This window comes from Panthera leo, chromosome E2, assembly GCF_018350215.1.
Source record: "Panthera leo isolate Ple1 chromosome E2, P.leo_Ple1_pat1.1, whole genome shotgun sequence".
Classification (NCBI taxonomy): Eukaryota; Metazoa; Chordata; class Mammalia; order Carnivora; family Felidae; genus Panthera; species Panthera leo.
Window position 1 is genome coordinate 7,687,808 of NC_056693.1, and position 12,452 is coordinate 7,700,259.

Here is a 12,452-nt window from a genome sequence, read left to right on the forward strand (position 1 = left end):
AGCTCCAGTTTTCATTTCTACCAGCTAACCAGCCCCAGGGTCAAGCCAACACCTTTTCCCTGGTAACCCCAGCAAAGGTGCTGAGATTGGTTTTCATTCATTGGGAGACGCCAGGCCCGGGTCAGGCACCTTCTCCTGACACCTGTGAGAGGTTAGCTGTACGGAAGTCACGTAAAGGCACCGTGGGCCAGAAGAGGTCCCAGAGGGAAATGACAGTGCCACTACCTGAAAGAGGAAGACGTGCCTGCTGGGCTGACAAGAGGGCAGATCTCCCACTATACTCCCTCGAGGAGATTTCAGTCTAACAAGGGGAATAAGAAGTAAATGAAGTAGAGACCTAGAAACTGGATTTGGAAGGCCACAGACGGTATCTGTTCCGACCCTTCCGCCCCCCTCCCCTTTGTCTTTAAAAGGGCAAACAGAGGCGAAGAGATCCTTCAGTAAGGTAGGTCAGTCGACGAGACAACACTGTAAGCTTCCTGAGTGCAGCCTTTTTGTTTCCCACTGTTCTGTTCATCACTATATCCTCAGCTCTCAGCTCTCAGCACAGAGTTTAATCCATGTGTGAGATGGATGAATTTATGAATGATTAATAAATAGGACAATGGTGATTAGAAATGAAAACTATAGGATACAGGTACAGTGACTTCCCCAACGTCACCCATACTCTATTTTTAACATTTTAACATTTTCAAATTTGCCATCACAAAGAACACACATCTTTGAGTACATTTTTTTTTTTTTTGTCTACTTGTCTGGTTATTTCTTTCATATAAGTTCCTATGAGTTGAATTACTGAGTCATTAACAAAACTTTGCAGTGAACTGTTCATTTTGTTCCTTTTGATAAAGCCCAAGGTCATAGCACTGAAACAACTCAGTGATTCTTTTTTCTGCCCGTCAAATGAGCAACAAATATTTTAAGGTTCCGCTCAACACTGGTGAGAGCGCAGTGAAACAGACATCATTGCCCACGTGCACTGTTGGAATGGAAATTGCTGCCACCCTTCTAGAAAGCAATTTGGCGGTAGGTTGTCAACCACAGGAAAAATGGTCGTGCTCTTAAGGCCTGGGAATCCACCTGCAACTCAAACAGACTTATATACAAAGAGGTTCATCATGATGTTATTTGTGATAGTTTTTTTTTTAAATGGAATTGCCAGGGTATCCAACTAGCAGGGAATGGTTAAGTTAACTATGCTGTATCCGCTCAATAGAACATTACACAGCCATCTTAGATGACATTTTGAAAAATATATTTTAGCATGGAAAGGTTGATGAGGTAATGTTCAGTGAACAAAAGCAGAATGCACACATTTTACGTGAAGTATGAATGTAACTATGCTTTTGAAGACTAAGTGGAAATGTACCAAACTGTTAGAGAGCGATCGTATTTGGAGGGTGAGAGTGTGGACATTTTTTTGCTACTTTTTCTCTCTTTGACACCTGTTCTTTCACAATCATTATGGCAGACAGAATAAAGAGGCCCACATCCTAATCTCGGGAACCTGTGAATATGTTGATTTACATGGCAAAAGGGCTTTGCAGATGTGACCAGGTTAAGGATCTTGAAAGGGGGAGGTTATCCTGGATAACCTTGTGGGCCTAATGTAATCACAAGAGGGAGACAGAAGGATCAGTCAGAGAAGGTGATGGGACAGTGGTAGCAGTGGTTAGAGTGATGCGGCCATGAGCCAGGGAATGCAGGCGCCTCTAGAAGCTGGAAAAGGCTAGGGAACAGATTCTCTCCTGGAGCCTCCAGAGACATAATACACCTTTTTAGCCCAGTGAGACTGACTTTGGACTTCTGACCTCCAAAACTGTTAAGATAATAAATCTGTGTTGTTTTAAGCCACCAAGTTTGTGGTAATTTGTTATAGCAGCAATAGAAAACTAATACAATCATGAATTACTTTACTCCAAAAAAAAAAGAAAAGCTTAAAGAGATATATCTATATATCGATATTGAATAGATAGATAGATATTCGATAGATATATCGATTTATAGATAGATATCGATATATAGATATATAGATATAATATACACAGGGAATATACCATTTGTATATTGTATACCATATATATACAATATACCATATTGTATATTTGGAAAATATACCATTTGTAAGTGTCCAGCTCAGTGAATTTCTATAAAGTGAACATATCCGTGTAATCAGCAGCCAGATCAAGAAAGAGAACATTCCCAGCCTCCCAGAAGCCCTTTCACGTTTCCTTCCAGGCACCATGCTCATTCCAAGGGTATTCACTACCCTAACTTCAAACCCCATAGGTTAGTTTTGCCTCCTTTGGGATGAGCTTCTTTTTTCGTTCCATCTAATTGTTTCGAGATCCATCCATGTCGTTGCATGTGACTGTCGGTCATTCATTCTTATTTCTGTGGGGACGCCATTTGTGGCTGTACCACCTTTTACTCATCCATTCTGTTGTCAACGCACATTGGGATTATATTCAGATTTTGGCTATTATGAGCAGTGCTACTATGAAAGTCCTTGTACGTATCTTTGGGTGAACACATGTATGCATTTCTGGTGGATATATCCCTGGGAGTCGTAGGGTGTGAGGACGCTCAGCTTTCAAGGATCCTACCAAACTGCTTTCCAGAGTGGTTATACCAGTCTGTGCTCCCTCCAGCAGGGTAAGAGTTTGCCCATTTTTCCATTGGTCTGTCTGACTTTTCCTTATTGATTAGAAGGAATTCTTTATATCTTCTAGATAAGAATCCATCTTGTCTGTAGCTTGCCTTTTCACTTTCTTCATGGTGTCTTTTGATGAACAGAAGTTCTTACTATAGTCCAGCTTACCATGTTTTCCCTTTATGGTTAATTTGGTCTTGTTTAAGACATCTTTTCCGCTCCAAGTACATGAAAATGGTCCCCTCTGCTTTCTTTTAAAAGCTGTATTGTTTTACCTCTTAGATTTAGATATATAAAACATCTAGGATTTACTTTTGTAACTTCTATGAAATAGAGGCCAATGAATTATTTTTAGGAACAATTTACATATACAGAGAAATGCAGATATTAAGGTTACAATTCACTGAGTCTTGACAAATCTGTAGACGCATGTAACCAGTACTGTCATTCAAGATAACAAAATATTTCCATCAACCCAATAAGTTCTCTTGTGCCTGCTTCCAATTAATCCCCAACCCCATAGGCAACCACTGTTCTGATTTCTATTACTAAAGGTTAATTCTGCCTTTTCTTGAACTTTACACAAATACAATCATGTCATATGTATTCTTTTGTGTCCTTTTTTTCTTAACATAGTGTCTATGAGATTCATTCATGTTGTTGAATGTATCAGTAGTTTATTCTTTTTGTTGCTAAATAGTATTCCATTTTATGCATACACTGCAATGGATTTGTCTATTCCATTATTCATGAAAGCTGAGGTTGTTTCCAGTTTTACGTTATTATTACTATATATATATATATATATATGTAATATATATATATATTATAAATATATATATTTTTTAATATTTTATTTTGGAGAGAGAGAGAGAAAGTGGGCACAAGTAGAGGAGAGGGGCAAAGGGGAAGAGAGAGTGAACCCCAAGCAGGCTCCACACTCAGCACAGAACCCGACCTAGGGTTTGATCCCACAACCCTGGGATCATGACTTGAGCCAAAATCAAGTGTTGGACGCTCAACCAACTTAGCGACCCAGGCACCCCCAGTTTTATGCTATTATTAATAAAGATTCTCCAAACAGTCTTCCCCGAGTCTTAGTATGAGCTGTGCAGCTACTTAGGGTACTTGTTTTCATTTCTCTTGGATAAATACCCAAGACTGAAGTTACTGGGTTATATAGCACAGGTTTTAGGATCACAGTCCCCTTCTTTCTTGCTTATTCCGCGCCTGGAAACAGTGGCCTCACATATGTTGTCCACACAAGTTGTTTGTCACAGGAGGGCGAGTCTGGTATCAGTTATTTCATCACGGCCCTAAGCAGGAGTTCCCCGTGTATCACACTGGAAAGAAATTGCGATTCAATTATGTCCCAAACAGTAAAGCAGAGTAGAAAGAACATTTGCTCCGAAGTCAGATAGAGCAGGTTTGGCATCCAATCTAAATTTGCTTACTGTGTGGTCTGGTATAAGTACTCACTTCTCTGAACTTGAGTCTTGTCTGTAAAATAGGGAGAATAAGGGCACCTTCCTCGTGGGATCGCTGGGAGGGTTAGAGATAACGTGAGCCCCTGTCTGATGCACAGCAGGTGCAACAGACACGGGTAGTGTTTCATCATACTGAGGGATGGTTTTGTTTCAAGAAGCACATTTGAAGGACATAGAAGACTGGATGGATGAAGTATCGTATTCAACAAACTTAATGAAAACACACAATTTTTCTGACACTTTCTATACACTGGGGATGTAGTAATCACTGAGAATAGAGCAGGTCTCTGTTCTCAAGGAGTTTGCCTTCCAGTGAGGAAAAACAGTCAGTGAGCAGTAGGTAAACAAACAAGAAAATTTCAGCTATGAATCAATGCTATGAAGAAAATAGAACAGAGTCCTGTTATAAAGAGTGGCCAGGAGTGAGTAGGATGGTTCCTTTAAACAAGTTGGACAAGGAAGGTCTCTTTGAGGAGGTGGTATTTGAACTGGGATCTGAAAATCTGAAGGAGCCAGCCATGTGAAGATCTGGGAGAAGAGTGTTGCAGGCAGAGGGTAGCTGGTGCTAAGGCCCTGAGGTAGGAGTGAACTCACTGTCTTGGAAGACGCTGGAGTGTAGGGAGTGAAGGGGAGGGTGGTAGGAGACAAAATGGAGTGCTTTCAGGGCCCAGCTGTGCCGAGCCCTAGAGGCCACATTCGGGAGTGCAGAGTTAATTTGAAGCAGGGTGGGAAGTCCTCAGAATGTCTTAAGTAGACGGATAATATGATCTAATTTACATGTTAATAGGATCACTCTGGCTGCTGTGTGAAGAATGGGTTGTAGGGAGGCAGGCGTGGCAGTAAGGCCTGTGAGGTGGCCTTTGGCTGGACGTGGGAGAGAGGATGGTGGCTGTTGCTTCTGTGGTGGCAGAAGGGATGGAAAGAAGGGACTGTCTGCAATGTATTTTAGAGGTAGAGACACAGGACTGGATGATGAGTTGGATGAGGATGAGAAAAAGAGCACCATTGAGAACAACTTCTACATTCTTTCGACAAATAAATTCTGGGTGTACAATTTGCTGAGATATGAAAGACTAGAAGTAAAACAGGCTGTGTGTGTGTGGCGGGGGGTGCGGGGATGGGGGTGGCCGGAAGTCTAGAGCTCTGTTTTGGACATGTTGCATTTGAGAAATAGAGGTGTCACTAGCCCTTAGTGTGCATGCAGGGAGAGCTCGGTGCAGAGGTTAGGGCTGGAGACCCACAGTCACCAGTGTGGGGCGGTTAAAACTGGGTGAGGTCACCTAGGGAGAGAGAGCAGAGCACCAGGGAGGGCCTGGTCCCTGTGGCTGTCCTCTCACATTGAGAAGCCAAGCAAAGGTGGAGAAGCAGACAAAGGAGTCTGGTAAGGGAGAAGGAAATCAAGAGGGTTTGGAGTCACTGAAGCCAAGAGAGGAAACCGGTTCAAGAAGGTACCTTATCAAGTGCGGCTAAGTGGATGACTAGGGTAGGGATGGAGAAGTGGCCCCAGGATTTGCAACGCGGAGGCCATGGTTGACCTGGACGAGGGCAGTTGGGCGGAGTGGGGGCAGCGTCCCAGCTGGCGTTTGAAGAGAGATTAGGACATGACGAAGTGGAGATGGTGAGTCTTCCCAACTATTTTAGAAGTTTTGCTGAGAAGGACAAAGAACAGGGTGCATTGCAGGGAAATGTGGCAGCAAAGGAAATTTGGGGAATTCTTGTGTCTTATGATGAGAGATACTAGCAAGATCTTAAGGGCAAAGATCTGGTGCAAAGAAGGAGACATTGTTTATGCAGGAGGGGGAGGGGTTAACTGCAAGTGGCAACCTGCCCTACATGTTCCTTCTCTCAGCCGAATCCCCACCAAATTTACAGAAAATTTGAAAAAAAAAAATTAATGAGCATCTATCTACCCACCACTTAGACTCAACAATTATTCACGTTTCAAATGCTGAATTACTTGAAAGTGAGTTGCAGACATAAATACTTCAGCATGAACCTCCGAAGAATAAGACTATACTCCTACATAATCATAATATCATAATATCACACATAATAAAATTAACATTGATTCCCTAATGTTTCTAAGATCAAGACCAAATTCACATTTTCCCAGCTGCCCCAGAGATGGTCTTTTAGGGCTTATAAAAAAATGTTTCAGCTCAGGATCCAAGCAGGTTTCATGCATTGCATTTGGTTGTTACATCTCTTTAATCTCTTTTAATCTGGAGCAGCTACTCCAACCTTGTTTATCTCCTCCATAATAGTGACTTTTTAAAAAAGTAGTCTCTATGCCCAGTGTGGGGCTCAAATTCATGACCCAGAGATCAATAGTCACATGCCCTACGAAGAGCTAGCCAGGTGCCCCATGATACGGACTTTTTGAAGAGACCAGGTTACTTATCTTGTAAATGCTCCACAGTCTGGATTTGTGTGATTGTTTCTTCATGGTGCCTTTTAACTTGTTCCTCTATCCTATTTTCTATAAGATGGAAATTAGGTCTGGAGCTGAGGTTCCCATTCTCACTCCACAGTGCCTTTAGTGGCTCAGCAATTTTTTCACAGTGCACTGAGGCCTCAAAGAAACACCTAACTAAAATACCCATTTATTAGAGTGCCTAGCTGGCTCAGTCAGTGGAGCATGGGAGTCTGGATCTCAGGGTTGTGAGTTTGAGCCCCACGTGGGGTGTAGAGATTACTTTAAAAATTAAATAAAATTTAAAAATAAAATAAGGGGCACCTGGGTGGCTGAGTCAGTTAAGCGTCTGACTTGGGCTCAGGTCATGATCTCGCGGTTCGTGGGTTCGAGCCCCACATCAGGCTCTCTGCTGACAGCTCGGAGCCTGGAGCCTGCTTCGGATCCTCTGTCTCCCTCACTCTCTGCCCCTCCCCCACTCGCACTCTGTCTCTCTCTCTCAAAAATAAACATTTAAAAAAATAAAATAAAATAATTAAAATAAAATAAAATACCAGTTTAAGTGGTTATACATGTACAACTTAAATATTTGTGTTCTAACCACTTAGCACCAGTTGAAAAAGTATTGCACATAAATTAAAAGAAAAATATTTTATTTCATTCTTAACACGGATTACTGAGTAACGGAATGGCAACATACAACATCTCCAACTTCAGAATCACACTGGACACCACCACCTCCATATCCTGTTCCTCAGAGATTTTCCGGGCAGTGCTTGCCTTTAATTACAGAACTACTAAAAACCTGGTCTCCCAACGACCTATCGTCCCCCAAAACGCAGCGCAAATCTACTGCTGAAACAGCAAACTGCCTCTGAGTTAGTGGGTCAGGTGGTGTCTAATAGATATCAAGTATCACTGTTTCCCTGAAAACTTGAAATATCGTATAACCAGGAGGCCGCCAATACTGGCTTTCCAAGAAAGAAGAAGGCACGGTGCATCTCTTCGTACCTGAATGTTGATGTCACAGTGTTCAGTGACCACTCTTTTCCAGAGAACTAGTTGTTAACCATTCACCAGCACATTGTGGCCCACTGTGAATTTGCTGCAGTTCCCTCAGGGTGCCTCAGCATACAGTTTGGGAACCAGGGGTCTTGAGGCTTTAGTAGATTCAATTTAAATATTCTTGGCGAAGAAACTCCATAAGTGATGCTGGGCTTTTCATTCTGCTTTACTTCAGGAGGCACATAATGCCAGGTTGTCTCAAGATTAATGATGCTTTCACCTTGTTAAGGTGCTGAGCACGGTTTCTCTCCATTAGAAAGGTATGAGTAACCTGCAGGTAACATGTGAATATCCTGATGATCCTTTGCAGGAGTGAATCTGGGGCTTCAAACTAGTGATCTCATTCTATCATATGTCATCATATTTGTCATATCTAGATGCGATAGGTATATAGGTACATTTATGGGTGTGTATGACATACACACAAAACGTGTTACTGTCACAGCCATTCCTTTTGATGCTCCAATTGTCCCAGTTTTTGCCAGGAGAACCCCTTCAAGCTGGCTCCTGTGTCCTTGTAATATGATCCCATCCGTCTCTGAGCACTTCCTTGTCTTTCTGGTACAAAAGACGTCCCAGGTTTATTTTGTACTTGCCCCACCCCAAACCCGGAAGCAGTTGCTTTGCCAAGAAGTCTGGCTCTTTTGGGGTGGGGGGTGGAGAATATCTAGAAACTAAGCCCAGCGTGGTCCACGTGCTTATTTCAGGCAAGCTTTCGGTGGAAGCAGATGGTTTGAGATGGTCAGGTAGAGAACCATAGTGTGAGGGGTCCGTGTTGCTGACTGTTGCACTTATCTATTGCTGTGTAACAGATCACCCTCAGTTATTAGTGACTTGAAACAACAAAGTCATTTTGTTATGTCTTAAGGTTTCTGTGCGTCGAGAACTTGGAAAGGACTCCTCTGGGCAGTTCTGGCTCTGGGTCTTCAAAGTAGACACGGTGAGATCGTGGGGAGTGCTATGACAGGAGAACTAAAGCAGCTGTGCACTGGCCGGGCACCTTTCCCTCTTCAGATAGCGTCAGGCCTCTCTCCGCGGTCTCTCCACATGGCTTCGTTTGCTCTTCCTCCGGCATGGCAGCCTCAGGGCAGAGCATGCGCGTGTATAGCCACCAGAGGCTCAAGAGTGACTATTCCAGCATAAAGCAGAAGCTTCATCTCATTTATGACCTAGCCTTGGAAGTCACGTGGCTTTGCTGCTGCCACGCTCCGTTGGTCATAAAAAGTGAGAAAAGCTGTGCCAGGCTGAGGGATGGGACGCAGAGGAGGGTCAGAGCACATGGGGTGGGGGATATTGTTGCAGCCACTTTTGGGAAATCTGGTCAGCCACCCTGACGCAGGACGAGCCACAGATGTTTTGGAAACCCGACGAGCAGACAGCAAGAGGTTACTCTGCTGTGAAAGCTGAGCATCCGACCCCGTGTTCACTTTCCAGCGGTCACCATCTCTCCTAAGAATTCAGGTTAGGGTTTGCACTGGAGATGTCGTAAAGGGCAGAATTGGGGGTAAGCTCTCGGGCCTAGCTTAGCACCCACTATGATGTTTCCCCCTTCCTAGAACTCTCCACCGTTGGTGATGATCCTAATGATTCACCGGCAGAGGTGAAGGCCCACAGCAGTTGCTAAGTGTAGGATATTGGATAAAATACATGAACAGTGGGGGCGGAGTGGGGGTGATACCCCTGTCCCCCATGGATCCCACTTGGAAAGACTTTTTTTTTAATGTCTATTTATTTTTGAGGGTGGGGAGAGGAGCAGAGAGAGAGGGAGACACAGAATCAAGCAGGCTCCAGGCTCTGAGCTGTCAGCACAGAGCCTGTTACATGGCTCGAACTCACGAGCTGTGAGATCATAACCTGCGCCAACGTTGGACACTTAACCTACTGAGCCACCCAGGTGCCCCCGGAAAGAGTTTTCTGAGCAAACCAAAGTAAATTAAGGGGCAATTTCCTTTGCCCATATTTTATTTATCAGAGTATACCTAACTACCCATCAGAGCTTCTGATCCAGGTAAGAAAAGCGGTTAACACACTTGAGTGGATTAAACACTTTTTTCTTTAAAAAAAAAAAAAAAAAAGGTTTTTTTTCTTAACAGCCTGAAGCAGAGAAATTTGATGTTTGGGTTAGCCTCTGAAATGCCATCCCAAAGGAAATATGCAATTTACATTTGGCTTTTTGAAATCGTAAACATACCTTTCAGTCTCCGTTGTGACAGGGGCCCCTGGGTCACTGCCACCCCTTCTGAGGTAATATGGTTTCTGGTACATCATAGGCCCCAGTGAGTGTTGCAAATGTGGAAGAACAGTGGGGGTCAGGATGTAGGTCACTCACGACTGCCACCTGAGCTAAGCTTTAGGGCAAAGTTTGGGGGGCAGAGGAATACTGTGGAGGTTTGGTGTCGCGTTTGAGCCAAACTTGGCACTCTCATCCTCTTCCACTTTCCCTGTCTCTCGCATCTTCTGCCACACTAGTTTCCTCTCTCACACGGCCCAAGCTTGCTGTCCTCGCAGGGCCTCTGCTCCCCGTATTTCTTCTTCCTGGGCACCCTTCTCTGTGCACCCTCGCGGCTGCCTCTTTCTCATCATGGGGGTCTCGGCTCCAAGGCCACGTCCTCCGGGAGGCCTCCCCTGACTATCTCAAGTCTGTCCTCCCAATGATGCCCGACCAGCCCATCTCCTGCCTAGGATCCCCTTTTAACGTATCCTATCTGAAATAGGTCCTTGGGTTACCTATCTTCTGGAAGGTACGCTCCAGGAGAGCAGGGACCGGCTCCAGCCCGTTCTCCAGCTGATTCTCAGGGCCCTGACCAGCACCAGGTCCTCAGCAGGTCCCCAGTGAACTTAATGGCAACACATTTCTCCTTCGGCCACACAAGGGTGATGATACCCTCCGGGCAGAGCTCCAGAGTATGGACCAGTAGGTGCACGGGTTGGAAGATACTGAAATTCTTCCCTGCACTGGCCTCTCCCAGGGACCCTCTAGTAACTAAAGGGTTAATGCTGGCACGGCAGGGACCTCCAAGACCCTGCTCCCCCTGGGCCTGCCCACATCCCTAGGAGTCAAGTTCAGGGTAGTTGTAAGGAGCCAACAAGATGTTCATGAAGTGCTCAGCACCACATCTGACCACAGTAATAGTACGCCTGGAACACGCTGGCTGCCATTATTAATTACAGTTTTGCCCTTGACCTTGGGCCTACACTATGCTGCACTCTGGGGTGCACACACATTCACTCCGCCCTTCACCTGAGCCAGGTTTGAGCAGCACTCAGGTGGGGACCCAGAGCTCCACACCCCACCTGTTGCCCTGTGGCCCTAGCCTGTCTCTCCTCTCTTGGCTTCCCCTCTCTGTAGCTCTCAGGTCTGTGGGTTGCCCATTCCCCACCCACAGATGCCTCTACTGCACCCAAATGTGACCTCACTTGTCACCTGCTCCAGGTCTGTCTCCTGCTCTGGCTCATTACAGATGTCTGTCTGGGCCACTTTCCTATCCCGCCTCCCAGCCCCCTCCTTCCCCAGACCAGCCTCCTCCGCTGTGCCCCATTTCTGCCTGTGGAGTAGAGGGGCCACCCTTCCTCCTCTAGGGGCTCTGAGAAGAAGGACAAAGAGAGAGTCTGGTCTCTCTAGGACATCAGCAATGAGGAAAAGAACTGTTCTCTTTTCTCTCTCCTCCAAGTCCCAAGTTCGTAGTAGCCTGACTTCTTGGGGGTGGGGTCGGGGGGACAAGGAAGAGGTGAGATTTCTGCCCTAATTTCAGAACGTGGAAGGAAATTCTGTGTCCTGGATAGGGGCTGCCTCCTTTCAGCCCCCTGCTGGGTTTCTTTACTCCCCATTTTGAGTGGACATGGAAGTTGGTGGGGCAGGGAGAAGGCAAGGTGACCTCTGGGCCTCTGCATTCCTCCCCCCCCCCCCCACTCCCTGAAGCGGAAGTGCAACGCCCCTTCACAACTCTAAATGTGTCCCCGCACCTGCTGCCAACACCTGGGGGAGGTGAGAGGACGAGGGTGGGGAGGCTGTGGGGCTCTGTTCTCTGCCCCCTTCCAGGCGCCTGCACCTGACAGGTCTGGGCCAGGGGCTCCATGCCTGGGCCCGACCTCTTCTCCAGCTCCTTCAAAATACCCTTTCCAGAACCCAGGACTCTGCATTTGGATCCTGCCCTTGATCTTCTGAGAGCCCAGTGTCCTCATGATGAAAATGGACGTGAGGATCCTTTTCTCTCAGTGACGGGGTGGGGGTGGGGAGGATGAAGCAGGGACACGGTGGGATTCAAGGACCCCACCTCCCTGCTCTTCCTCTGCCCCACCCCCTCCTCAGGCTCCCTGCCTTCCTCCAGCCTCTGTCCTCTCAGCTCCCCACTCTGCTCCTCCTGGCCCTCTTTCCTGTCCTGCCGGCTTCCCCCTGGGCTCTTAGCCCTTAGAGGTAGCGCCTAGCCCCCACTCCCCCTCCCCACATTGTCCCCAAAGGGGACCTGCCTGCCTTCCCCCACTTCCCTGCTCCTGGGCCTTTTCCTGTCCCGGCTCCCTGGCTACTTCCCTCCTTTGGGGCCTCTTTCCTCCCCCTCTGCCTACCCCCTCTTCCCTTCTATCTCCCTCACCCTTCCCTCCCGCATTCATTCTGCAAATATTTACCAAAGGTGTACCAGGACTTTCTCCCCCTCTTGCTTCCCCTCAGTCCAGGACACTGCCTCTCTCTCTCCCCTTTTTCCATCTCTCCCCTCCGCTCCTCCCCACCTTTCTCTCTCTCACCTCCCCTCTTTTCCTTCCTCTCCCGATTTCCTTCCTCTCTTCTTCCCTCTTCTTCCTTCCTTCCCTTTTCCTCCCTCCTGTGTTTCTTCCACCC

The 12,452-nt window shown here is 46.3% G+C and overlaps 1 protein-coding gene across 1 annotated transcript in view; it reads left to right on the forward strand.

Annotated features, from left to right (window-relative positions):
* The window catches only part of LRRC4B (leucine rich repeat containing 4B), a 62,904-nt gene that overhangs the window by 9,934 nt on the left and 40,518 nt on the right, over positions 1 to 12,452 (forward strand). The window lies entirely within an intron of this gene.